Source organism: Nicotiana tabacum, chromosome 14 (assembly GCF_000715075.1).
Source record: "Nicotiana tabacum cultivar K326 chromosome 14, ASM71507v2, whole genome shotgun sequence".
Lineage (NCBI taxonomy): Eukaryota > Viridiplantae > Streptophyta > Magnoliopsida > Solanales > Solanaceae > Nicotiana > Nicotiana tabacum.
This window is the reverse complement of record NC_134093.1, coordinates 85,860,068-85,886,944: the sequence shown is the minus strand read 5'-3', so window position 1 is coordinate 85,886,944 and position 26,877 is coordinate 85,860,068. Positions and strand designations below refer to the sequence as shown.

The following is a 26,877-nucleotide window of genomic DNA, read 5'->3' as shown; positions in this document are numbered from 1 at the left end:
TGCAAAGGTTATAAAAAACATGTTGAAAAGGTTAAAAGTAGAAAAGGAGAAATCTCTCATATATAGGTAGACGACTGGAAACTGACAATATAGAGCTATCGATCCAAATAAATCAATCAGAGATGCACTCATCATTTTCTTAAAATTATTGCCAAGAGAAACACCAATCAAGGTCCTACATGTTGCTTGAACCTTAAGGGTAGGTGGCATAAATCACTTTAATCACAACTCCTGTCACTTCAATTTTGAAATGGAGGATTAGATGAGATTTTTCTCACACCAATTAAGGGTACCAATCACAGTTACCTTCCCACTGAAAATCTTCCACTTCTCAGAAATTTCACAAAAAATATCCAGAAAGTGAGCAGACTATTTGCATTGGTAAAAATAGACTTAATGCGTGTACCATTCAGAAAAGGGATGTGGCAAAAATTTACCAATCATCTTACAGGTCAGTCAGATCATAAATTGGGAAGTTAGGAAATCGGAGATAGACGGAAGACTCCTTGGAAGATCAACTAGAATACTCGGAAAGAAAGTCAAATGTCCGGAGAATTCATAATGATTGAAGAGTTCATATATAAGAAGGGTAGCAGATCAACAAGCGTCAGAGTATCCGAGATTCATCATTAATTCTATAGTTACGAGATCTAGTATTAAAGCATCTATTACAAATTATTGAAATTAACATAATAAATGAGAGTAACAACAGCACAACTCTAGGAAACAACAATCCAGACTCATCACTATAAAAGCTAACCTTTTGTTCATTTTAGGAATAATCGGCACTCACCACAATCACTGTTTACATTAGAAACTTTATCATTTGACAATCTTACAAATTTTCTGTAATCAAGCTTCGGGCACTCAAGTCTCAATGATCATCGAACAACATCTCTCTTATCTTTATCTATTTTACAATTCTTTGTTTTATCTTGCAATTTGTCTTAACTATCTAGTTATTATTTAGATTGAATATGTTGCTTTTAGACCTCAATTATAAATTCAGTTATTTTATCCTTAAACCACTTTTTGGGTTAAACATATTTATATTTTGTCCCATTTAAGGAAGTTTTGTAAATATAACCTTAGCGCTACAAACCCAAAAGATTGAATAAAATATGCTTATTCAATTTTTCACATGTTTTGTTGGGTGTGGCAAAATATGTTAAGTTCTTTTTATTCTACCTATTTTGTTAAATTATTCATAAATTTTGCCGGATGACCAAATCTTGCCTTGTTAATAGATTTTATGCGCGGGTCATGACTTTGATACTATCTTCATTTTATTTATCTGTTTAATTATTCAACTAGTTTTGCCGACTGAGTAAATTTTTCTTGTGTTATTCAATTATTCATAAGTCTTTCCTGTAGCACCCCAGAAATCTCGAAGTACTTAAAGGCCATTAACAAGTTTGACACGTACTAACTACATTAATTTATGTGCGAATGAGGATTAACAATAGCAGGATATTAGTTGGATATGATAACAAGTTGGCTAGGTGTAACATGAGTGATTTAGGGCCAAGAAAAGTTGAAAACTATGTAAGAGGCTAAAGTATCAAACGAGCATGCAGAAGTCGTAAATTTAAACAATTACTACTCCCAATGTATAATGGGTTACACTCTAGATAAGGTATCAAACTAAATTCCTGTTAATCTAGTTTCTAAATCTTCAAATTGTTTGTCATTATATGTTCCTACTGAAAGTTATTGCCTTCTTGCTACAGGTTGGTTCTAGAAAAGATGATAAGTACTATTATGCTGCAAATGATTTAACTACATGAGATTGTAAAATTCTTTATATTCTACTTATTGATAACTTAAATCCTATAAATCGATTACATTGCATTAAACTTCAAGCCAATCTTAACAATGTGTAACATATCTTGTAAGATCATTAACATTTTATTATTTTAAGAATAACATCATAATTATATTTTTTTTTGATATTAAATAATTGAACTATGTGTAAATTAAATTATTCAAAAATACAAATGACTGGAAGGTCAAATTTCTAGTGTCGATCTTTGCCTCAAAGAATCAATTGTTCTATCTTCAACATATGAAGCAAGAAGTCATTCCAAGAATCAATAGGACCAGGCAAACACCAATGCACACAATCATTATACAACACAACATTCTCATTTGGCCAATGCCCATATCTACTTGGATGACCATCTGGTCTCAGCAACATGGCTTGTGTTGTATCCAACAATTTAAAATTCTTCCCCTTTATCTTCCCTTTCTTCTCAGCAACCCAAAACTCTTCTACTTGTGACTTATAAAACTCCAAATTTAAACCTTCCAAAACTATTTCATTTCTGGTAAATGGCCTTTTTCTCAAGCAATTCCCACCTGTATTCCATTCTCCACCTTCAAAATGAGAAGGTGCAAAAGTCCTAACAAAAATTGTACCCTTAAAGTTTTCTAAGATATTGATGACTTTCAAAGGTGTTTTAAATACCCTTTTGTACCCATAATAATTTGGGAGTTCGGTAATAATTGGTTGTCCACAGCGCCAACAACCAACTACTTGATTTTTCTCATAGTAAACACTTAATCGACTAAACCAATGGCCAGAGTTAAGAATGACATATATAGCTGAACTCATTGATTTGGCTTGACCATTTTTTATCAGGTTCATCAAGATAAATGTTGAAAACTCCATCATGCCTAGGACCATCAGAGTCTGCTTCTTCCATTTTGACCAAGAATGGTGACCAATATGTTAGGAGGGTAAAGAATGTTGTGTATTTCCACCTCGTGAAATTGAAATCTGGAGTGGAAGAGATATCGATTGGATGTTCTACCTGCAAAAAGGAAAAGGATTTAAGTTATATAACTGATATTATAGTTTTTTTAATATTATCATTATAATTTACCAATTGTAGCAAGTCATTACTATATCTTTTAGGATATCATGTTATTCATGTCATATTTGGTATGAAGAGTTATTTGTTGCTGTGGGTTAACAATTTGATGTAAAAATTCTATATATTATCGTGGAAAAAACTTAAACTCAAACGGAAAAAATCAAGAAAAGAAAAGGAAAATTGTGAGTTAGTAATTATTTTCATTTGGGGTTGTTATAATCACTCACTATGTCCTGAAAAATGATCTAATTAATTAAAAATTTTAAATATATTGTTGTTCAATTAAAAGTATTTCATTTTTGGTTAGGCAAATTTATTGTAGCACTTGTGGTGTTAGTAGCCCTGCATTAAAGCTAAAATAGAAAGAAAACCACCAATTTTATGTCATGATGTAAAATACATCAACCTATTAGTTACTACTGGATTATTCTCAGGATTTGTACTTTAGTACTAAGAATTATTATGTAGAGGGAATAGTGATAAGGAGTAAGGACCATGGTATTGGATTCTTGTTGTCAACGATTTAGTCAACAAATCTCTGCAAGGGGACAGGATCGGATGTTCTTTTTTCTTTAATATCTATACTTATTCTACTTATTTAGAAATGGGAGTTGAGGTGCTTTTCGTCGTCCTCAGGGTTATTTTGGGAATTCGGAATGGTTCTGCTGAAGAATAATAACAGCTGCATTGGAGTTGGCAAGCTGTTTGTTATGCCCTTAGGGGTAGTTTGGTAGGGTGTATAAGAATAGTGTAGAATATAGTGTATTAGTATTGCACGGATTAATAATGCATGGGTTAGTAATGCATGGGTTAGTTATGCAGATATTATTTCCTATAAATAGTTTGGTGTGATGTATTAAAAATTATAATGCATTGCATAAATTTTTAAAAAAATAGTTGTTTACAAAATTGCCTTCCATATTCTCTAGCTTTAAGGGACTTTAAGGATAATTTTGTCTTTAACCATACTAATGCATGCATTAATAATTTTGGTATTACTAATATCAGTTTTCTATGCATTACTTATATATATAGGCTAATACCAAGTATTTTGTATAACTAATGTAAGTATAGTTATACATAGGTTAAAAAAATATACGAAACAAGGTATTAGTAAAATTAGACTGCGACAGTTCAATGGGACCCACAACATTTACGCAACCAGACACCTGTCATCATTTTTGATAATACGAAAGCGTAACAAAATCCTAGGCTTTCAGTCTTTTCTCTCATCTCCTCCGCCTGAAGCTCTCTTTCTCCGGTGGAATCTACATGTGAGTTCACTCTTTCCCTCTCACTAGAGCTCTCTGTTTATTAGGTCTGTGGTTGATTAGGAATGCTTGGACTGCAAATTTGAGTATTTTAATCTTTCTTTGGGTATCTTTTTGGTTTGTTTATTTCCTTTAGAAAAAGTTTGTGTTTGTTTCGATATTTCATTTTTTAGCATCGGGAACAACTACAGTTCCCAGGTTTCTCGTCGAATTAAAGTGTTTACTTTGGATTTCTTCTCGGCTTCTCGTTATAGGAACTGTGTGGTCACATAAAATTCAATTAGTGCATATGAGCCATTAGAATGAGTGTTACCACTCGCTTTGCATGGTGGAGTGTGGAACCTAAAATTTATTTAATAGCGCCCCATTCAATAAAACTTAACAGAGAGCATGTAAATTTTAAATATCTATTTGGGTTAGGAAGAGTAATAAGGCCTAAATAAGTGACATATTTGACGTGTCTATCCATTATTTTTAGTTGTTATTTTGTTTGAAGCTTGGTCAAGGAGCTGTTTTAGCTGGTCATTAGAGTATTTTGAAGAAGAAATAATGCTTCGTAATCTATTTTTAGCATTTCCAGGGGTTCAGGTCATATCCTCAACTGGAATAGAAGTTTATGTTTCCTTCACTCTGACTTCAATGAACAATCTGAAGGCAACTTTTATCGTATTTTGGCTTCGGTTTTTACTCTGCGTTGTAGTGATTACGTACTTAGGTGTGGCTATATATGGTTTTGAAAGCTGTTGCCAAAAGAACTGACAATAGAGCACAATAGGGAGGCATAATGAAGCCTAGCAATGCTTTATTTCTTTTAAAGAAACTAACAACACGAATTAGCTAAGTAATGGTCTATGCTTCAGAGGAAATAATATAGAAACATCATGGTACACTGTAAGCAAAAAGATTCAAAAGGATGTAAATAATAAACCAAAATTATAGTGAAAAAAGAAAAGCAAACGTAAATGAAAATTAGACCTATTCAATCGCATGAAAATTAGAACTAGGATGAAGAATGTATTTTCTCATATCCAGTTGACTTGTAAAAGCAAAGGAAGTTAAGCATTCACTAATCTAATTGATAAAGAGGATAAACGATATTATCTTTGTTCTAGCGGTTGTACTGATGTTGCTAATAGGAGGTTGTCGTGGTTAAAATTCCGAGAAATTTGTGCATTTCTTATTTTTTGAAATTCAGAACTTGGTAGTTAAACGGTTGACACGGATATGAGAGGGAGCAGAGCACAATTTCCTTCTTTATCCATCTGCAACAACAACAACAACAACTCAGTATAATTCCACTAGTGGGGTCTGGGGAGAGTAGTGTGTACGCAGACCTTACCCCTACCCTGGGGTAGAGAGGCTGTTTCCGATAGACCCCCGGCTCCCTCCCTCCAAGAACTCCCCACCTTGCTCTTGGTTATCCATCTGCAAGAACATAATAATACAACGAACCAGTCTTCAATTTTCTTAAACATGCTCTTGGTTAATTACAAGGAAGTTAGATTTGTCACGTTATTATGTTGTTAAGATTTGGCTGAGGGTTTCACAAACAATTAGTTTTGTCCATTAACTATGGTCCTGCAGTTGCCACCTTATATCTATAGATAGAACGCTGGTTGTAACATAGATGACTGCACTTCATAATGATCAATAATTTCAGCAACTACACGCATCTACATTCTTACTAAAGCCTACAATGAATAGCTTTCTGGTTCAGAATTTGATTATAGAAAGGTATATCTAATAATTATAATTCCCTCATTTTCCATGGGATTACCTGGATGAGTGTGAGAATTGATTAGTGAACTATCAGTTTGTTATCAAAGAGGAGAATGTTGTAGTGACTTCATTCCCAAGCATTCAATGTCTGAAGGCAGCGGAGTTCTCTTTGATATGAAGGCTACAAAGTAATTAAACAAAGCAGTCTAAATGCAAGTAAAGATGCTTCCAAGAGACAATTTCTGTTAGGGGATAAATATATCAATATCAGTTCACCTTTAATTATGGTTGCATGTTTTTCTTATAGCAACTGGTACAATAATATCAATTGTTCTTTTTATTTTGTTGGTACTCTTTCTGGTAATATATATCGAATAAAGATGGATTGAATAATTCCTATTTCATGAATCATCTCCAGAACTATAATATTGTAATAGCTCATAGATTTTGAGAAGGCGTTACTTGAGGCAAATTGTTCTCATATATGATCCTCATCAATATAGTATGTGGTTCTAAGAGGGTTACACTGTGTAATAGCATCTTGTTTTTGAAAAGAATTCAGATATACTATAAAATAAACTTTCCCACTTGAGTATATTGTTGTCCATTGTTCAACTTAAAAAGTTTAAGGTGGATTTTGGACCATTATTGGAAAATAAATATTTGAGAAGTTATTTGCAAGAGTCTTTTAATGAATGTTCTTTAGTTCATTAGCAACCAATTGTTCATTAGCTTGGTACTTTTCATTCTTTGTTTATTCAGTGACAATATATATTTATGTGTTATGTATCTATGAAAGTCTCTAGGTATGCTGCACTTATAGTGAAACAAACCATATTGATGAAGATCACCCAATTACAATGCATGCATGTTATGGTAGCTAAGAAACAGTGCTACTCTGTTAAACTCTTAAAACACTAAAATAATTAGCTACAAAATTAAGCATGGCTAAGAAGCCAAAATGACCATGGTGAGTGCTTTTTGGCTTTACTTGTTTTCCAGTAAAGAGAGTTACATTTGTTAGACTGGTCTATAACATCTAGGATTTGTTTGTTTTTTAGTTGCAAATCCTGCTATTGATAGTCTTAAGAATGTCTTACATTAGTTAGCACACACTATCGTTCAGAGATAACTGGAGAAACACTATATTTGCTCCTCTCTTTTTTTCCCTGTGTAGTCTAAATGTGATATGTATGCACTGAGATGACTTGAAGCAGCTCTCTTGAAATATGTCACAAGCTTTGTCGATTCGGGATTCACAGGAGTGGAAAACATGTGCAGGAGAATTCGAAATTTGACTTACAAGAAGAAACATGTCTCTATGAATAATCCGTGATTGTAGTTTAAGTTTGCTTTGTAATTTCAGTTTGCTCCGATTGTTTTTGATGAGGGGAACTAAAAGGATATTTGGTGGGAATTTGATATGTAACATACATTATTCTTTTCGTTCAATCAAAAGTATTAGAAACAGCCTATCTATCCTCACAAGATAGGGGTAAGGTCTACGTAACCCTCCCCAGTGTGGAATAATACTAATACTGGATATGTTATTGTTGTTGTTGTATTCGATCAAAAGTATTACTTATCCACCTTCAGCTTGGGCCCGGGCTCATAACTAGTCTATTATATAGTAGAAAAGGGAAGATGGTAGGTCAAGGGTATTTTTGTCATTTAGCGCTATCATAAAAGTGCTTAATCCTTTTATTTTTTTCATAATTCTAGAAATATCAATTCTTTTATCTATCCTATTCCAATTTCCAAACAACAGACACACCAGGCATTCAAGAAACATCGATTCCTTCATCAATTTTCTTCAGGCTTCCAAGGATAGTTCTTTGAGCTCTCTTCATCTTCTCAGTTGAGTTTTGCAATTTTTGGTCAATTTTTCTCTCAATTTGTCGCCCTAATTTTTACCCGGTTCTCTTATAATTTTCCAACTTCATGGCTTAGAATCATGTTTATGTGGGTTACTATTCTTCTTTTTTTCGTCCTTATTCTGTTTTCATTTTGCCTTTCCATATATGGTCTTCGGTCGACATTTTCTGTCTACAGAGGAAAGGACATATTAGAATTTTGAGTTGAAAAAATACAGAGCAGAAATAATCAAATAAATGGAGAAGGATTTGTTATGTGTAAAATGTAGGAGTGTGTTTGGGAGTAGATAACCAGTGGCAGAGCCAGGATATTTATTAAGGGGAGTCAAAATATAAAGAAACAAACTCACCAAGAAGTCAAGGGTGTCATTATATAGTATATATACATATTTTTTTAAAAATTACCGACCAAAATAATGTAATTTTCCGACGAAGGGATGTGCATGACACCACTTGGGTGCATGTGGCTCTGCCGTCGTAGATAACAATAAAAAGCATATCATGGTAATAATTTCATTTGCGTTAGACTTTTTTCTGAATTTCAAAAACATCCCTTCAAATTCAGTTAAAGAAATAGAGTGATGATATTCGTTTCTTGATAGAGTAGCTTTATTTTTCAATCTGATATGACTCTTTGGGGCCAGAAATTGGAACTCTTCAACAATAAAAATGGTAGTCTTTTTGCTATGGGTTTGAAAGATTATTTTTCGGATTCCCAAGTGCTGAAAATTAGAACCAAATATAAACTTATAAACAGTAAAGATGTTAAAACCGCCTCAGGCTTTTCTTCTTTTTATATTTTCGTTAAATTTTTATTTCTTAATGGATTTTTCATATTTTTCAACAGATATTTATGGTTTTCGGTTTTGACTGTTTATCGCTTTTGAAATATTTTGGACTTTTCAAACTTTTCAAAACACTATTAATGGTTGTATCTAATTTTTTCTTGATCTTTTGCACTGTTTCATGTACCGTGTTACTTCATCTGTCGCAACAGCTCTTACAGCATGACAAATGAGTAACCAAAGGGATATAATATGCATTATTAGGTACTTTTCTCTGAGTTGGCATACTTTTTTACTCAATGAGTTGTACTTTCTTTGCTTCTTTTTTGAGTTCATAAATAAAAAGGACTAAATATTAATGTCTTTGGAATACGATGAGTCCACTATGGTGAAGTTGGTCATGTGACCAGGAGGTAACAGGTTCAAGCTATGGAAATAATCTCTTGCAAAAATGCAGGGTGTGTATAATAGACCTTTGTGGTCCGACCCTTCCTTAATTGACTTTTCAATTCGTGCAAACTTATAATTGGATTAAATGTCTATGGTAGTTATTGAGTAGAGACTAAAGATGATATCGGAGTAAAAAGTACCAGAGTGCTTATGCTTCTGTCTAAATATTGTAGGCACCAGATTCTAGGAGGTGAGAAGTAGCATATCGTACTAGCTGGTAGCAGCCATTGTGTATTTTCATACGTCACTCTTTTTTGACCAAGTTTTTGAATGATGAAGTTTAAATATTGTAGGCACCAGATTCTAGGAGGTGAGAAGTAACATATCGTACTAGCCGGTAGTAGCCATTGTGTATTTTCATACGTCACTCTTTTTGGACTAAATTTTTGAATGATAAAGTTTAACAGTGACAGTACAATTAACTATTTTGATGTTATTGCTGCAACTTCTGGCTTCCTGATAATATGTTTATGTTTTGGTTATATATTTAAGTCTTGAATTTCCAAAGGGAGTAATTAATCTCTTGATTTAGTCGAGTTTCTCTTAATTTATCATTTCCTTCTATTAATCGGACAATTCATCAAATCTATGTGGTTACATTCCACAGAAAAAATAGTAACTATTTTGTTTAGCAGTAAGATGGAGTCCAAATCTGCTATCTTTGTCAAGCTGTAAAGTTATCTTCTTTTTTTTTTTAAATAGAAAAGTCACTTAGTTATGCATATAGCACTCTGAAGGTCCCTCAACAGATTTTTCAAACTTTTGATTGTCAAATACGCTTTTTACCCTCTAAATTATCAACTTTTATCTTCTTCTTTTTAATATTATGATTTTTTTCTCTTTTAATGAATATTATGGACTTACGTATACAAAAAATAAATTTAAAAAATTATATTTCTAGCATATATAATGTCGGAATAATAATATAATTGAGCAAATTATCAAGAGTATATAATGTATATTATAAAAATACGTTTACTTTAAATAATTTTTTCTATGTATGTGCATGGAATATATATATATATATATATATATATATATATATATATATATATATATATATATATATATATATATTGAGTATATTTTAAAACTTTTATTTTCTTTCATTCTCAATTGTGTAAATAAATTTTTGAGTTTTTGTTAATATCAAAATTATTATTACGAAGAAATTGTTCTAGTTAAATTTCTACTATGCTAAATATTTTATTATTCCAACATTACATATGCTTAAATACTATTTTTATTTTTTTAATTTGTAAATAAAATTTATTTATTCTAAGGTAAGGCCATAATATAAATGAAAAAGAGAAAAAAACTATAATCTTAAAAATCTAAAAAATAAAAAGACGATAAAAGTTGATAATTTTGGAGGGTAAAATAGGTATTTTGCGATCAAAATTTTGAGAAATTTAGTTGAGTGACATTTTGAGTGCTATAGGCATAGTTAAATGATTTTGTTGTTACAAAGGAAAAAAAGATGACTTTAGTAGATAATTTTCGATAGTTGAGTGACCATCTGAGTAATGAACTCTTAGACATATTTATAAAGAGCATCAATGTTTAAGAGAGACAAGATTGAAATATACTCACACAAAAAAATCTAAGTGGTTGTGCCATTTAAAGGAAATCGTGTAGTGATCCTAAAAAGATTGGCTTAATAACCGAGACCTTTGTCTTCTACAAAGCATGGACTTACTATGGAAATTGACAGACTTTGGCACCTGCTTCAATGAGAGAATAACAAGTTTGTGAGACGGTGACCGATGAAATTAATGGAAATGGAAAGAAAAGAAAAAATATAATTTGTGGAATGAAGCAAGGTGAAAGGAAAGAATTGAAAATTTGTACTAGAAAATAAAGAGGAAATTTAAGGGGATTTTTGTGCAAGTAGCCGACTGAATTCATAGTTTATTATTTATAATCGGTATACATAGATTATATATTGATTATACATGATCATAGATATATGTATATACATAGATTATACATATATTATACATCTGCCTATAATTTTCAATTTAACCGGTTAAATGGTCTGGCGTCATTCAGATTTTTAAGAGAGAGCGTGTGTGTCAAAATAGTTGGGATAGATCATGATATATTACTCCATCCGTCTCATTTTATATGTAAAGGTTACTACTTAGGAAATTAAATTATGATTTTCTCAAAGAAAATTATATACGGTCAAACTAGATTTCGGCTTTCCTACGTTCGATCGAGATCGAGTGGTAAAAAACCGGAGTAGGATTTTGGGAGTAAGCTCCGAAGATGGTACAAACGAGCCTCGAATCCGAAGGCTGCTCGAGGAGTCGGCTCGATAATCTTATCGAGCCCGTGACCAAACCGATCCGCAAGGCATTACTTCGAGGTCGGAAATGCGTCACGCCCATCCCGAAGGTCGAACTCAAGACAAGACCGAAGGGCCGACCCAGTGACGAGTTCAGGCCAATATCGAGCTCACAGACAAGAGTCGTTACAACCGCACCAGGAGAGGGAATCTTGGCGGGAATCGAGGAAGAGACAAATCATCATGGGTCCTCCACTATATGCTTTATTTTATTGTTTTGTTATAGATAAAGTAAAGACCCTCTATTATAAAAGGGGATCCTTGTAAGCTATGGGGGACGGAATAGATTGGAACAAAAAAGATCTTTTCTTATATACAAAGATATCTCCTTGTGCTTGTTTTACTTCATCTTATTCATTCTTTGTGTTCATCATTCCCATTCTCATAGTCAAAATACTTGTATTGTTATTTTTGTATCAAAGGATATTACGTATCCTTAGAACCATATATAAATTTAACGTTATCCGATTTTTCGGGTAAACAGTTTGGCGCCCACCGTGGGGCTAAGGATAACAGTGATTGTTTGGTATAAATCTACAGTACACACCAGCTTACAACTTCAAATCAGCAATGGCTTTACCTATCGACCACGAAGCCGGCCTTCAGATGAAACCAACAACTTGGCACCCGGGGCCGGAAGGCCACTTGACGATGGCACTGAGGCTCAAATCGAAGTACCCGAAATTTGAGCCGAAGTACCATTGGATGTCAATTCACAAATAGCTCTGGAGGCGAATCAGCGTTCCGAATCGGAAAGAAGCATTCAGGGCGGTACTCGATCCGTAGCCCGAGACACCCATAACGCGGGGGAAATCGGGGCCAGCTTGCGTATGATCTTCGAGATGCCACAAGCCCAACAAGTAGCAATAGCTCAGTTACAGAGCCAAACTCATATACAAAGCAGGCCAGATTCCAATCCGCTTCGAGAAATCACCCCCAGAACGGAGCCCGCCATAGTGAAATCAAACGAGCAAGAATCGAGGACCACTCCCGAAATTACTAAATTGCTCGAGGAACTCACAAAACGAGTCAAAGCCAACGACAAGAGAGTGGAAACATACAATGCCAGGGTCGATCAAATCCCGGATGCTCCACCAATGATAAAAGGGCTTGATTCGAAAAAATTCATACAAAAGCCTTTTCCCTCGAGTGCGGCCCAAAAACCAATCCCCAAAAAATTCCATATTCCCGAAATTCCCAAATATAACGGTACGATCGATCCTAACGAACATGTCACCTCTTACACATGTGCCATCAAAGGTAACGATTTGGAGGACGATGAGATCGAATCTGTGTTGTTGAAAAAGTTTGGGGAGACCCTCTCGAAGGGAGCAATGATCTGGTATCACAATTTACCCCCAAATGCCATCGATTCTTTTGCCATGTTAGCAGATTCGTTCGTAAAGGCACATGTTAGTGCCATAAAGGTTGCAACAAGGAAGTCAGACCTCTTCAAAATAAAGAAAATGGGTAATGAAATGCTGAGGGAATTCGTATTCCGATTTCAAATGGAACGCATGGAATTGCCACCAGTCACAGACGATTGAGCCGTACAAGATTTCACTCAAGGGTTGAACGAGCTAAGTTCGACAGCATCACGTCGGCTGAAATAAAATTTGATCGAGTATCCAGTAATAACTTGGGCAGATATACACAACCGATATCAATCGAAAATTAGGGTTGAGGATGATCAGTTGGGAGCTCCGTATGGACCCGTGCATCAGAATAGGACAGCTACTAAAAACCAAAGGGAGATCGACAGAGAACAAAGGTCGAACAGAGACCGATATCAACCGTACGTCGCAGATCGGATGAACAACGGTTCAACACGAAATACAGTTCGGAACAATCGAAGGGTTGATCGAGGGCAAAATTCTTGGGGACTTATGAGCAAGAGCGGCTTTGATAAATATGCCGATCCTATAGAAGCACCTCGGTTATCAGAATATAACTTCAGCGTTGATGCATCCGCCATCGTGTCGGCTATCGGACGCATCAAAGACACTAAATGGCCTCGACCCATGCAGACCGATCCTGCCCAAAGGAATCCCAATCAAATGTGTGAATATCATGGCACCCATGACCACAGAACGGAAGATTGCAGGCAACTAAGAGAGGAAGTAGCCCGCTTATTTAACAAAGGGCACCTTCGGGAATTTATGAATGATAGAGCGAAGAACCATTTTAAAAACAGGGATTTTGACAAGCAAAACGAGCAAGAAGAACCGCAGCACGCCATTCACATGATCATAGGTGACGTCGATACCCCTCAGGGACCGGTGCTTAAACACACTAAAACATCGATTGCGAGGGAAAAGCGATCTCAGACTCAAGATTACGCACCCATAGGGACTTTGTCCTTCGATGATGAAGATGCAGGAGTCATCCAACCTCATAACGATGCACTGGTAATATCCGTACTCATGAATAAAACTAAAATTAAGCGTATGTTAATCGATCCAAGTAGCTCGGCCAACATCATCAGATTGAAGGTCGTAGAACATCTTGGCCTGCAGGACCAGATCGTACCCGCAACTCTGGTTCTAAACGGATTCAATATGGCATGTGAAACTACCAAAGGCGAGATAATCCTGCCAATAAATGTGGCCAGAACCATCCAGGAAATAAATTTTCACGTGATCGAAGGCGATATGAGATATAATGCCCTTTTCGCAAGGCCATGGATCCACAACATGAGAGTTGTACCTTCGACCCTACACCAGGTCCTCAAATTCCCAACATTGAGAGGTGTCAAAACAGTGTACGGAGAACAACCGACCGCAAAGGAAATGTTCGCCGTCGAGGAAGCAAAATCAATATCCTCGCCTTCGTCGATAAAGGGAACGGGCTCAAAAGGAGAACGGAACACCAAATAGCAATCACAGATGTCGGCTTCGACCCAGCCAGATAATCAGAAGATCGAAGAAGATGATGATCAAAGGATCCCTCGATCCTTGGTGATCCCCGATGATTCCGACGCCACCAAATCAACAATTGAGGAACTAGAGCAAGTCATACTAATCGAGCACTGACCCCAACTAAAGGTATACCTAGGAACGGGGTTGAGCCCCGAACTCAGGAAGAAACTTGTTCGATTTCTTATTGATAACATTGATTGTTTTGCCTGGTCCCATTTAGATATAACAGGGATCCCACCGGACATAACAACTCATCGGCTAAGCTTGGACTCTAGGTTCAGACTAGTGAAGCAAAAAAGAAGACCCAAGTTCGAGGAAAAGCACGCATTCATAAAGGACGAGGTAACCAAACTTCTCAAGATAGGGTCCATTCGGGAGGTAAAATATCCCGAATGGTTACCCAATGTGGTTGTAGTGCCTAAAAAGGAAACAAACTTAGAATGTGTGTGGACTATAAGGATTTGAACAAAGCATGCCCCAAAGATTCCTTTCCGCTGCCCAACATCGATCGCATGATCGATGCCATGGCCGGCCACGAGATCCTCACTTTTCTCGATGCCTATTCCGGGTATAATCAAATCCAGATGAACCCGGAGGACCATGAAAAGACTTCATTTGTCAACAAATATGGAACATATTGTTATAATGTGATGCCCTTCGGGCTAAAAAATGCGGGGGCTACTTACTAACGCCTAGTAAATAAAATGTTCGAAGAACAAATAGGTAAATCAATGGAAGTTTATATTGATGACATTCTAGTTAAGTCCCTACGCGCAGAGGACCATTTGGCCCATTTGCAGGAAACGTTCGAGATTTTGAGGAAATACAACATGAAGCTCAACCCCGAAAAATGTGCTTTCGGGGTCGGTTCGGGCAAGTTCCTCGGCTTCATGGTGTCAAATCGGGGAATCGAGATTAACCCCGACAACATCAAGGCCATCGAAAACATCACCGTCGTGGACAGCGTGAAAGCTGTACAAAGACTAACGGGACAGATTGCAGCCTTAGGCCGATTCATTTCGAGATCATCAGATCGAAGTCACAAATTTTTCTCTCTACTCAAAAAGAAGAACGATTTCACTTGGACACCGGAATGCCAACAAGCATTAGAGGAACTAAAACGATATCTATCGAGCCCACCACTACTTCACACTCCAAAAACAGACGAAAAACTTTGCTTGTACTTGGCAGTATCGGAAGTCGCCGTAAGCAGTGTCCTAGTTCGAGAAGAGCAAGGTACGCAATTTCCCGTTTATTATATAAGTCGGACCTTAGGAGAAGCGGAAACTAGGTATTCGCACCTAGAAAAATTGGCACTTGCACTGATAAGCGCCTTTAGAAAGTTAAGACCGTACTTTCAATGTCACCCCATATGCGTATTAACCACCTACCCACTTCGTAATATTTTGCACAAGCCCGAACTATCAAGTCGATTGGCCAAATGGGCCGTCGAACTTAGTGGGTACGATATCGAATATCAACCCCGTACGACCATCAAGTCTCAAATTTTAGCAGACTTTGTGGCCTATTTCACGCCAACCCTCGTACCCGAAGTCGAAAAAGAACTCCTGTTGAAATCGGGTACATCATCGGGGGTATGGATCCTTTTTACGGATGGGGCTTCGAACGTGAAGGGGTCCGGGCTAGGCATAGTTTTGAAACCACCCACGGGTAACAATATTAGGCAATCTATTAAAACTATCTGGTTGACTAACAACGAGGCCGAGTATGAAGCCATGATTGCAGGTCTCGAGCTAGCTAGAAACTTGGGAGCAGAAGTCATTGAAGCCAATTGTGACTCTTTGCTGGTGGTGAGTCAAGTAAACAAAACCTTCGAAGTTCGAGAAGGAAGAATGCAAAGGTATTTAGACAAACTGCTTGTCACTTTGCACCATTTCAAACAATGGACTTTACGGCATGTTCCACGAGAACAGAATAATGAGGCCGATGCGCTTGCGAATTTGGGATCGTCGGTCGAGGTAGATGACTTGACCTCGGGGACTGTTATTCAACTTTCGAGATCGATAATCGAAGAAGGTCACGCCGAGATAAATTCTACAAGCTTAACCTGGGATTGAAGAAATAAGTATATTGAATACTTAAAGAGCGGAAAGCTCCCATCAGACCCTAAAGATTCCAGGGCCCTACGGACTAAAGCTGCTCGATTCACGTTGGCCTCGGATGGAATGCTATATCGAAGGACATTCAATGGACCGTTGGCAGTATGCTTGGGTCCGGGAGATACCGATTACATCCTACGGGAAGTGCACGAGGGCACTTGCAGGAATCACTCCGGTGCCAATACATTAGTTCGAAACATAATCAGAGCAGGGTATTATTGGATCAATATGGGCAAAGATGCGAAAGAATTTGTTCGTAAATGTGACAAATGTCAAAGATTTGCACCAATGATCCATCAACCCGGAGAGCAACTTCACTCAGTCCTATCCCCATGGCCAATGAAATGGGGAATGGATATCGTTGGCCCTCTGCCATCGACCCCAGGTAAAGCCAAATTTATTTTATTTATGACTGACTATTTTTCTAAATGGGTTGAAGCACATGCGTTCGAGAAAATAAGAGAGAAAGAAGTTATAGACTTTATTTGGGATCATATCGTATGCCGATTTGGGATACCCGCCGAAATAGTATATGACAATGGGAAGCAATTCGTTGACAGCAAAGTAACAAAATTCTTCGAAGATCACAAAATAAGAAGGAAACTATCAACACCATACCACCCCAGTGGGAACGGACAGGCCAAATCAACGAACAAAACTATTCTTTAAAACCTGAAGAAGAGGTTGAACGACGCTAAAGGAAAATGGAGAGAAATCCTGCCCGAAGTCATTTGGGCATATCGGACAACGTCAAAATCCAGTACGGGGGAAACCCTATTCTCCTTAGTATATGGGTCCGAAGCATTGATACCAGTCGAAGTCGGTGAACCTAGTACCAGATTTCGATTCACGACAGAAGAATCAAATAACGAGGCTATGAATACTAGCCTTGAATTATCGGACGAAAGACGAGAAGCAACTCTCATCCAATTGGCCGCCCAAAAGCAACGAATCAAAAGATATTATAATCGAAGAACCAAGCTCCGCCATTTCAAGCCCGGGGACTTAGTGTTAAGAAAAGTCACCATCAATACCCGAAATCCGAACGAAGGAAAACTACGACCAAATTGGGAAGGACCATATCAAGTGCTTGAGAACATCGAAAAGGGATTGTACAGGCTTGGCATATTAAACGGCAAACAACTATCAAGCAGCTGGAATGTATCACATCTAAAACGGTACTACTGCTAAGGTATGACCCTTCCATTTTCATCTACATTTCAAAACTGACCTCTGCAGGAGTCCGAACAAGAGCTAAGATGGATCTTTCGCTTAAAAGCACGCGTTGCACTCTTTTTCCCTTAGACCGGTTTTATCCCAAATGGATTTTTTTGGTAAGGTTTTTAATGAGGCAACCATTGATCGTGCTGCACTTACAACGATATCCGAGGCCTCTTTACAATCAACCTCAAATACTGGGGGGGCATTAGGCCCTCAAATACATCGAGTTCAGATGCAAGAAAGTTATTTCACAACAACAGGGTTCCAATAGGAAAAATTGTAAGAGCCAAATGGTCGAAACGAACCATGCTCATGTAGATTGGCCCGAACCCAGGCGCGAAACATGAACACATGTGTAGTGACTTGTGAAGAAAGTTCTCCTCTTTACCGACATCTCATATCCAAGGAAAATTCCTTTATTTGGACATTTATTACGCAAACAGAATTGAGTTAAATTCGACCACTAAGCCTACGGGCTACTTTCATTTCGAGTGCCAACAAAACTCACTCGACCATCACGCCTACGGGCTACATTACTTCGAGTTCGAATCATTCACTCGACTAATAAGCCTATGTGCTACTTTCATTTCGAGTTTGAGCAAGCACTCACTCAACCATTACTCCTACAGCCTATATTTCTTTGAGTTCAGATCATCCTCTTGACGATTAAGCCTACGGGCTACTTTTATTTCGAGTTCGAATCATTTCACTTGATAACTAAATCTACGGGCTACTTTCATTTCGAGTGCCAACAAAACTCACACGACCATCATGCCTTTGGGCTACATTACTTCGAGTTCGAATCATTCACTCGACTAATAAGCCTATGGGCTACTTTCACTTTGAGTCCAAGCAAGCGCTCACTCAACCATTACGCCTACGGGCTATATTTCTTCGAGTTCGGATTATCCACTCGACGACTAAGCCTACGGGCTACTTTTATTTCGAGTTCGAATCATTTCACTCAACTACTAAGCCTACGAGCTACTTTCATTTCGAGTGCGAGCAAAACTCACTCGATCATCACGCCTACAGACTACATTATTTCGAGTTCGAATCATTCACTCGACTAATAAGCCTACGGGCTATATTCATTTCGAGTTCGAGAAAGCATTCACTCGACCATCATGCCTACGGGCTACATTATTTCGAGTTCGAATCATTCACTCGACTAATAAGCCTACGGGCTACTTTGATTTCGAGTTCGATCAAGCACTCACTCAGCCATTATGCCTACGGGCTTCATTACTTCGAGTTCGAATCATTCACTCGACTAATAAGCCTATGGGCTACTTTCATTTCGAGTTCGAGCAAGCACTCACTCAACCATTACACCTACGGGCTATACTACTTCGAGTTCAAATCATTCACTCGACTAATAAGCCTACGGGCTACTTTCATTTCGAGTTCGAGCAAGCACTCACTCAACCATTACGCCTACGGGCTTATTATTTCGAGTTCGAATCATTCACTCGACTAATAAGCCTACGTGCTACTTTCATTTCGAGTTCGATCAAGCACTCACTCAACCATTATGCCTATGGGATTCATTACTTCGAGTTCGAATCATTCACTCGACTAATAAGCCTACGGGCAACTTTCATTTCGAGTTCGAGCAACCACTCACTCAACCATTACGCCTACAGGCTATACTACTTCGAGTTCGAATCATTCACTTGACTAATAAGCCTACGGGCTACTTTTATTTCGAGTTCGAGCAAGCACTCACTCAACCATTACGCCTACGGGCTTATTATTTCGAGTTCGAATCATTCACTCAACTAATAAGCCTACGGGCTACTTTTATTTCGAGTTCGAGCAAGCACTCACTCAACCATTACGCCTACTGGCAATATTTCTTCGAGTTCGAATCATTGACTCAGCTAGTAAGCCTAAAGGCCACATCATAGAGACTACAAAGTCCAAATTTGACTATAGTTATTTAGATCCTTGTGAAAACATTCATAAAGATGTAAAAGTAGTAAAGGATAAAAGAAAGGGTTATTTATAGGCTCGCATCATGGCGGTTCAATATCAGAGGTGGCCGTCCACCGTCTGACAAGCATTAAAAACCTTGAAAGACTAAATCGATGGGACAGCTATCACATACGTCATAATCGATCCCTGTTAAAACATCGGCTTGTTACCCGATCGAACCGTCGAAAATGATATTGATTCTCACCGCATCCTTCATGAGAATCGAGGGGACTATCTGTATATGGTCAAACTAGATTTCGACTTTTCTACGTTCGATCGAGATCGAGTGGTAAGAAAATCGGAGTAGGATTTTGGGAGTAAGCTCCGAAGACGGTACAAACGAGCCTCGAATCTGAAGGCTGCTCGAGGAATCGGCTCGATAGTCTTATCGATCCCGTGACTAAACCGATCCGCAAGGCATTACTTCGAGGTTGGAAATGTGCCACGCCCATCCCGAAGGTCGAACTCAAGACAAGACCGAAGGGCCGACCCAGTGACGAGTTCGGGCCAGTATCGAGCTCACAGATAAGAGCCGTTACAACCGCACTAGGAGAGAAAATCTTGGCGGGAATCGAGGAAGAGACAAATCATCATGGGTCCTCCACTATATTCTTTATTTTATTGTTGTGTTATAGATAAAGTAAAGACCCTCTATTATAAAAGGGGGATCCTTGTAAGCTATGAGGGACGGAATAGATTAGAACAAAAAAGATCTTTTCTTATATACAAAGATATCTCCTTGTATTTGTTTTACTTCATCTTATTCATTCTTTGTGTTCATCATTCCCATTCTCATAGTCAAAATACTTGTATTGTTATCTTTGTATCAAAGGATATTACGTATCCTTAGAACCATACATAAATTTAACGTTATCCGATTTTTCGGGTAAACAAAAATAAATTTAAAACAACTCAAAAAAAACACACACACACACACACAACACCACAAAGCACCTGCATGCATGGTTTGACAGAATTTCTTGATTTCTGAGCTTAGCAGTTTCTTAAAGGAACTGAGAGACAAATGATTTAGATGAAGAAGAAAATGCATATTTTCTGTAAAAGTTTTGTTTTATATATTGACTATTCTTGATTATTGCTTAAGTAATTTAATTTATTTTTATTTTTATTTTTATTCTTTGGGCCTCAAGCAGTGGTGGAGCCGCATTGAACCAAGGGGTGTCACGAAAAATTATACTATATTGCAAGATACAATTTTTTATTTTATGTATATTTACAATACATTGACTTCTCTTGACTTTTTGATGTATCTAATTATTTATATTTTGACACATCTTAATAAAAATTCTGGCTCCGCACTGGCCTCAAGGCCAGCCAGGCCAGCCCTACTAAGGCTGCTAGCTAAGTGAGGCTGGGCTTAATAGCGGGAGAAATTAAAAAATAGCCAGATTTATAAGTGGTCATTTAAAAATAGTCACAGTTTCAAAAGTTATCGAAATTTAGCAACTTTTCATGTAAAGATAATTCTAAACAAAAATTACTGTTTAAAATCCGTAAAATACTCCAGCATAATATACTGAAATTTCAGTATAATATACTGGAACTCTAGTATATTATACTGGAGCTAGCAAAGTATACCGGTCCAGCATAATATACTGGAAGTTCATAGTGGCGCGTGTACACGGGCTAAATATGAAAAATTATATTTTTAAATTGTGTAGATCACTGTTGCATATTAATTAAATTATTTTATTTTGCTATATTCTTCATCATTGATCTGATCTTTTATACTTTAAATTTGCTTGACCTTTTCCTGCTAATTGTTTTACCTGTTTAGTTGAAACTTGTTTTCTTTTATTTTATGCATTATTTGAAGGTTGAATTTCTTTAAAGTAAATATTATTAAAAGTTAAGTATTTTACATTTAAAAAATTTGATGTTAAGTAAAGATGCTAAATTTGTGGAAGTATTATTTTTGCTAAATATTTTGTGAGACTTTGTACTTATTGTGATTGAGTCGTGAGCTCCTTATTGTGAAAAATATTCTTGTTGTTGATTTATTTTGGCAAGTTGAAATATTTGGGCACTTGAGGTGCAAATAGTGATATATTGTGATATTGATACACATGCGGTGGTATAAGGTGTAGGTGTTGAAACGCATGCGGTGATATAAGGATGGCTTGAAACGCGTGGCTAGTAGGGGAACTACTAAAAGCCATGCGGTGTGATAAGGGTGGCTAAAACGCGGGATGCTATTTCAGAAAAAATATTTTTCTTTAAAATTTAATGTGAATGCTCCCGCAGTGATATAAGAAAATGAGATATTGTGAAATTATTTATTAATTGGGACTACGAGGGGGTACCTCGGGAATGCCCTTGTTGATATTTATTTATGATTGCATTTGCCTTTGATTACTATCGTGATTTTTCTTAAAGTTGTAAATTTCTGTTTTCTTTCCACGAGGTATTATTTGTCCTTATTCTGTGCAATTTAATGGTGACATACTACTTACTTGATTCACTTTCATTGTCATTTATTATTATTATATTGTTAAACATGTCACCATATTTTTTATTATTCTAGTAGGGCCTGACCTGACCTCGTCACTACTCTACCGAGGTTAGGCTTGTCACTTACTGGATACCGCTGTGGTGTACTCATACTACGCTTATGCACATCTTTTTGTGCAGATCCAGGTACTTCCTATCAGACCAGGTATCAGTGAGCTAGCTGAACGCGGAGACTTCAAGGTATATCTGCCAGCGTCCGCAGACTTCTCAGTCCCCTTCTATCCTTATTATGTTGTTTTCCCTATTTACATTAGACTCTGATGTATAAAGATATTCGTACTACTTCTTTAGAGCTTGCGAGTTGTATTTCATCGAGTTTTGGGAATTTCTTTATGTACTGAGAGGTTGAGATTTTAAAAGTTTTTAATTGTTATTTTGATTATTCCGCATATTGATAGGCTTACCTAGTATTAGAGATTAGGTGCCACCACGACATCCTACCGAGGAAAATTTGGGATCGTGACACTTCAAAGCCTAAATACGTGTGCAGCTCACTGTTTCACAACAAATACCAACATTCCACATATATAGTCGTCACAACAAACACTAACATCTACCATAAAATTCAACAAACTTTCGAACAACACCATGCTTGCTTAGCATTTGAGTGATTTTCAATACCAAGTCGGTGGCAATTAAAGCCAGAGGATTAATTGGTAGTGTAAAGGTTAGTGAAGAACCATGGTTCGTTTAATCTAAGTTTCAAGCTACGTTCTTTTTCAGGTAACTATATTGAGCTTTATACAAAGAATTGTATGTTGTTATAGAGAGGTTATGCACAAACATAATTGTAGAAGTAAAAGTTCAAGTTATATATACTGACTATAAAATAATTATTTACCCGGGATAAGAGACATATCAAGGATTGCATTTGATTTCTTCCCACTGAATCTCCAACAAATACCAAGGACTTATTCCTCATCATATCCAAGAAATGATGTGAGTTGAAAATTGGCAGTTCACATCCTTTTGGTTTCCATCTCCATTTTAAGAAATCTGTATCAGGCCTTCCATATTTCATGCAATTTTGGTGCTCGTGGATATCCCCACATGTCGTGTTCGTGTAATATAGACCATCTCGATTCGGAATTCACTCTCCTCGGAAGATATCACATTTTGCATGGAGCAGATGATGGTTTAATATATATGAGACATAACAAGGGTGGTAAAGAGGGTATACCTTGAATGATTAACGTTAATGCTATAAGTATGAATAATCTTTGGGGGGGGGGGGGGGTTGAGCAGTATTAATGAAGTTTTTCCAGAAGGAAAGTTTCATGGCAGGATTAATTTCGCCTGTGGTCACTCAACTTTGTTTCAATTTCACAAAAGTCACTCAACTTCCGTTTAAAACTTAAAATTCATTTAACTTTGGCCACATCACTTAAAAGTCACACCTGATGGAATATGAATATATCATCACCGGAAAAATGACATGAAAATTTTTTTGTTATTTTTTATGCCACGTGAGCAACCACATAGGATACCATGTGGTATATTTGTGTTTTCTTTTGTTAAAGCTGCCCGCTTAGGCTGCATGTATTTGTGGGTATTCCTTATTAAAATATTGCTAGAATGATAATTTAAAAGAACTTTCTTATGACTTGCATTTGTAATCCATGTGATAAATAGCTTGTTTGTATCACGATCCAAAATTCAACTAGTCGTGATGGCACCTAACCAAACCCGTTAGGTAATCCAATTACCAACTATCCAATTCCAATAATAATTATTAAAGCAATTTAAGTAAATAAGGTCTTAATCTTATACAATCCCCAAGAACTGGTAATACAAATCATGAGCTTCTAAGAATAGAGTATACAAAGCTGGTATGAAATAATACATCATCTGTTTGAAAAGTACATAAACAGAGTTTTCATGAATCTAAGGCTACCATGAACAAGAGGCAGCAACAACCGAAATATAGGTAAATCTTCAAATCCCGCAACCATCGAGCACAGCAACAACAACAGCCAACATCTGCACGCAATGTGTAGAAGTGTAGTATCAGTACAACCGACTCCATGTACTGAGTAAGTAACAAACCTAACCTTAGGTTGAAAGTAGTGACGAGCTTCTACCAAGGTCGGGTCCAAAACTACTAGTTCACAGCAGTCCATAATAACATAAAGCAAATAATACCAGAATATCGATAGAAAAGTATCCGGCTCAAACCATCTAGAGTACTTTGTAATCCATTTTCACATAATCAAGCCCTTAGAACTAAATTTCTCTAACTCGACCAAGCCTCGTAGGTCGCCAAACCCAAGAATATTGCCACCAAAATATCTGCCAAGTCTTACCACATCGTAATTACCCAAAGGACCGATTCTAACATTACCATACTGGTCCATTCTACTACCGAGTTGTCCTATTTTTCTCCGAGTCCCTTCCGAATTTGTCTTCAGATTGATACTTCTCCTTGCTAAAACACCACGATCTTTAACCACAACTCACCCCATGAACCCTAGCATAGAACCACAACGCCCTAAGGCCCATAAGCCATTCTTCTTAAGCACCTCCATAAATACTACAACTGTAACATTCACTCTGAAAATATCTTATGTGAATTTGAAATTGTTCTTCTAACCTTTCTTATACAAAAAATGTAGAATCCATACGCAAGTCCGTAGAATTTCTCGAGAGTCACCCACTTTATTCAAATCCAAATTGCACCGCCCAAATAGGCCAAAAGACATGTGCCCCATTAGCACAACAACACTCAAAGAAGTAACTCTACTTTAATACCCCCAATCAAATTTATACTCCATGCGTACTACATATTTTGAAAATAACAACTCACTCATCCCCTGATTTTACTCATAAAGCGCAACATAACCCGTATTCAGAAATTTCCTTACTCGAGTCATCCTCGATCTCACCTTCTGCAAGTCATAACTATCCCATCAGTATGCCTCAGCCCAAAACTAAAATTTAACACATAATTATGAAATCAAATTGTCAATAGCAGGCTCCCCACTTGGCTCAAAGCCATAGATTAAAATACTCTATAATTTCACAATACACATACCCTATTACTATCATAATACCGTAGTTAGTGCCATAAAATTCTTCTCAAGATCATACAACACTAACCATAAAAATACCCCAAATCATCCGCTAAGCTCGCAATCATTCCCTTGACACTTAAGTCAACTTTCTCAGCCAGATTCAAATTCAAATCTCCACACATACGCCCCACTGGCAGAAAAAAAATCCTCCACTCACATTACAAGGAACACACCTACGTAGATTACTCTCCGGGAGATAACTCACCTCCCTAGCCTCCAATTGGCATCTTGTTATACCCTTTCGTAGTCACAATTACTACGCAATCACTTAATCTATCTGGTTCCAAACTCATTAACCAGACAAGAGAATTTAACTTGTCCCAAAATTTAACAATCATGAAAGATCCTTCAAATTATTCATACTCGAGACTGCACGTCGCATCAAATTGAAAAATCAAGCACCCAATGGCCCTTCCTTTACATTTTAAGAAAATACTTCTCGTCATATTCCAATCGTCTTAACACATCCCGTGGTCACATCACACCGCCATTATACCGCTCATCGAGCCACAAATGCCACTCGTAGGAACATTACCGAACATATGAATCCAAAAGCATAATTTACAATTGAAGCTACCGATCTTAAGCTGCGTTCAAAACCTGGCCTCAAGTCCTCCAGACTAGCCCATCTCCAAAACACATAATACACATCTCAAACCTCGTTCATAGAATCACAAGCCGGCGATGCACAACTGATACCGAGCGCTCATGTGCACATACGAATACGTGGAAGGAATTCAAAGAGTTTATATCTCAAGCTGAATCAATCTCGCACGATAAGGAAAGCAAGATGTGAAGTATATATCCTAAATGCCATGTAGCCTCTCGAAGATAAGTATGGACGTCATCATACCGATCCGCAAGACTCTACTAGACACTTGCTCATGACTTGTAGAACCTATGAACCTAGAGCTCTTATACCAACTTATCACGACCCAAAATCCAACTAGTCGTGATGGCACCTAACCAAACCCGTTAGGTAAGCCAATTACCAACTATCCAATAATAATAATAATTATTAAAGCAATTTAAATGAAATGATGTTGTCGGGATTATCTCAAATAAGGTAACGTGGAATCAACCGTGAGTATATGTGTAAAAGTAAAATCATCAATTTGGTAACCTCAGAATAATTCTTAGAACGTTCGAGGACGAACGTTTGTTTAAGAGGTGGAGAATGTAACGACCCGACTTGTCGTTTTAAGAAATTATGCCTCGTCTAGTGACTTAAGGTCTCGAGAAGCTTCACAATATGTATTATGACCCGCGTGTGTGGTCGAGTTTGGTTTTCGGAAGATTCAAAATTTAATTTAAAGAAAAATTCTCATTTTGAAGCTTAAATGGAAAGAGTTGACTGGGGAGTTGACTTTTGAGCAAACGACCCCGGGATGGAATTTCGATGATGGAAATAGTTTCGTATGATGATTTCAAACTTAGGCATATGTTCGGATTTGGATTTGAAAGTCCGTAGGACAATTCGACACATTTTGGTGAAAGTTAGAAAATAGAAGATATTGGAAAAAAATCCTACCGACGGATGAATTTTTGATAACTAGGTCAAATTTTGATTCCGGAAATGGGAATAGCTCCCTTACATCAATTATAATTTGAGTGAAAAATTTGAAGTCATTCCGTATTGATTTGATACGTTTCGGTGTAAAATATAGAAGTTGGAAGAATTGAAAAACTTATAATTCGATTCGATGCGCGATT

General features: G+C 37.0%; 1 long non-coding RNA gene and 1 pseudogene across 1 annotated transcript; one reads left to right on the top strand and one right to left on the bottom strand.

The window, feature by feature from the left end:
- Positions 1-2,035: 2,035 nt before the first annotated feature.
- Positions 2,036-25,286, bottom strand: LOC142169030 (protein trichome birefringence-like 19; annotated as a pseudogene).
- Positions 4,103-7,454, top strand: LOC142168760 (uncharacterized). Its single transcript, XR_012698733.1, has 2 exons — positions 4,103-4,150; positions 7,044-7,454. It is a non-coding gene; the product is annotated as an uncharacterized LOC142168760 (long non-coding RNA).
- Positions 25,287-26,877: the final 1,591 nt, after the last annotated feature.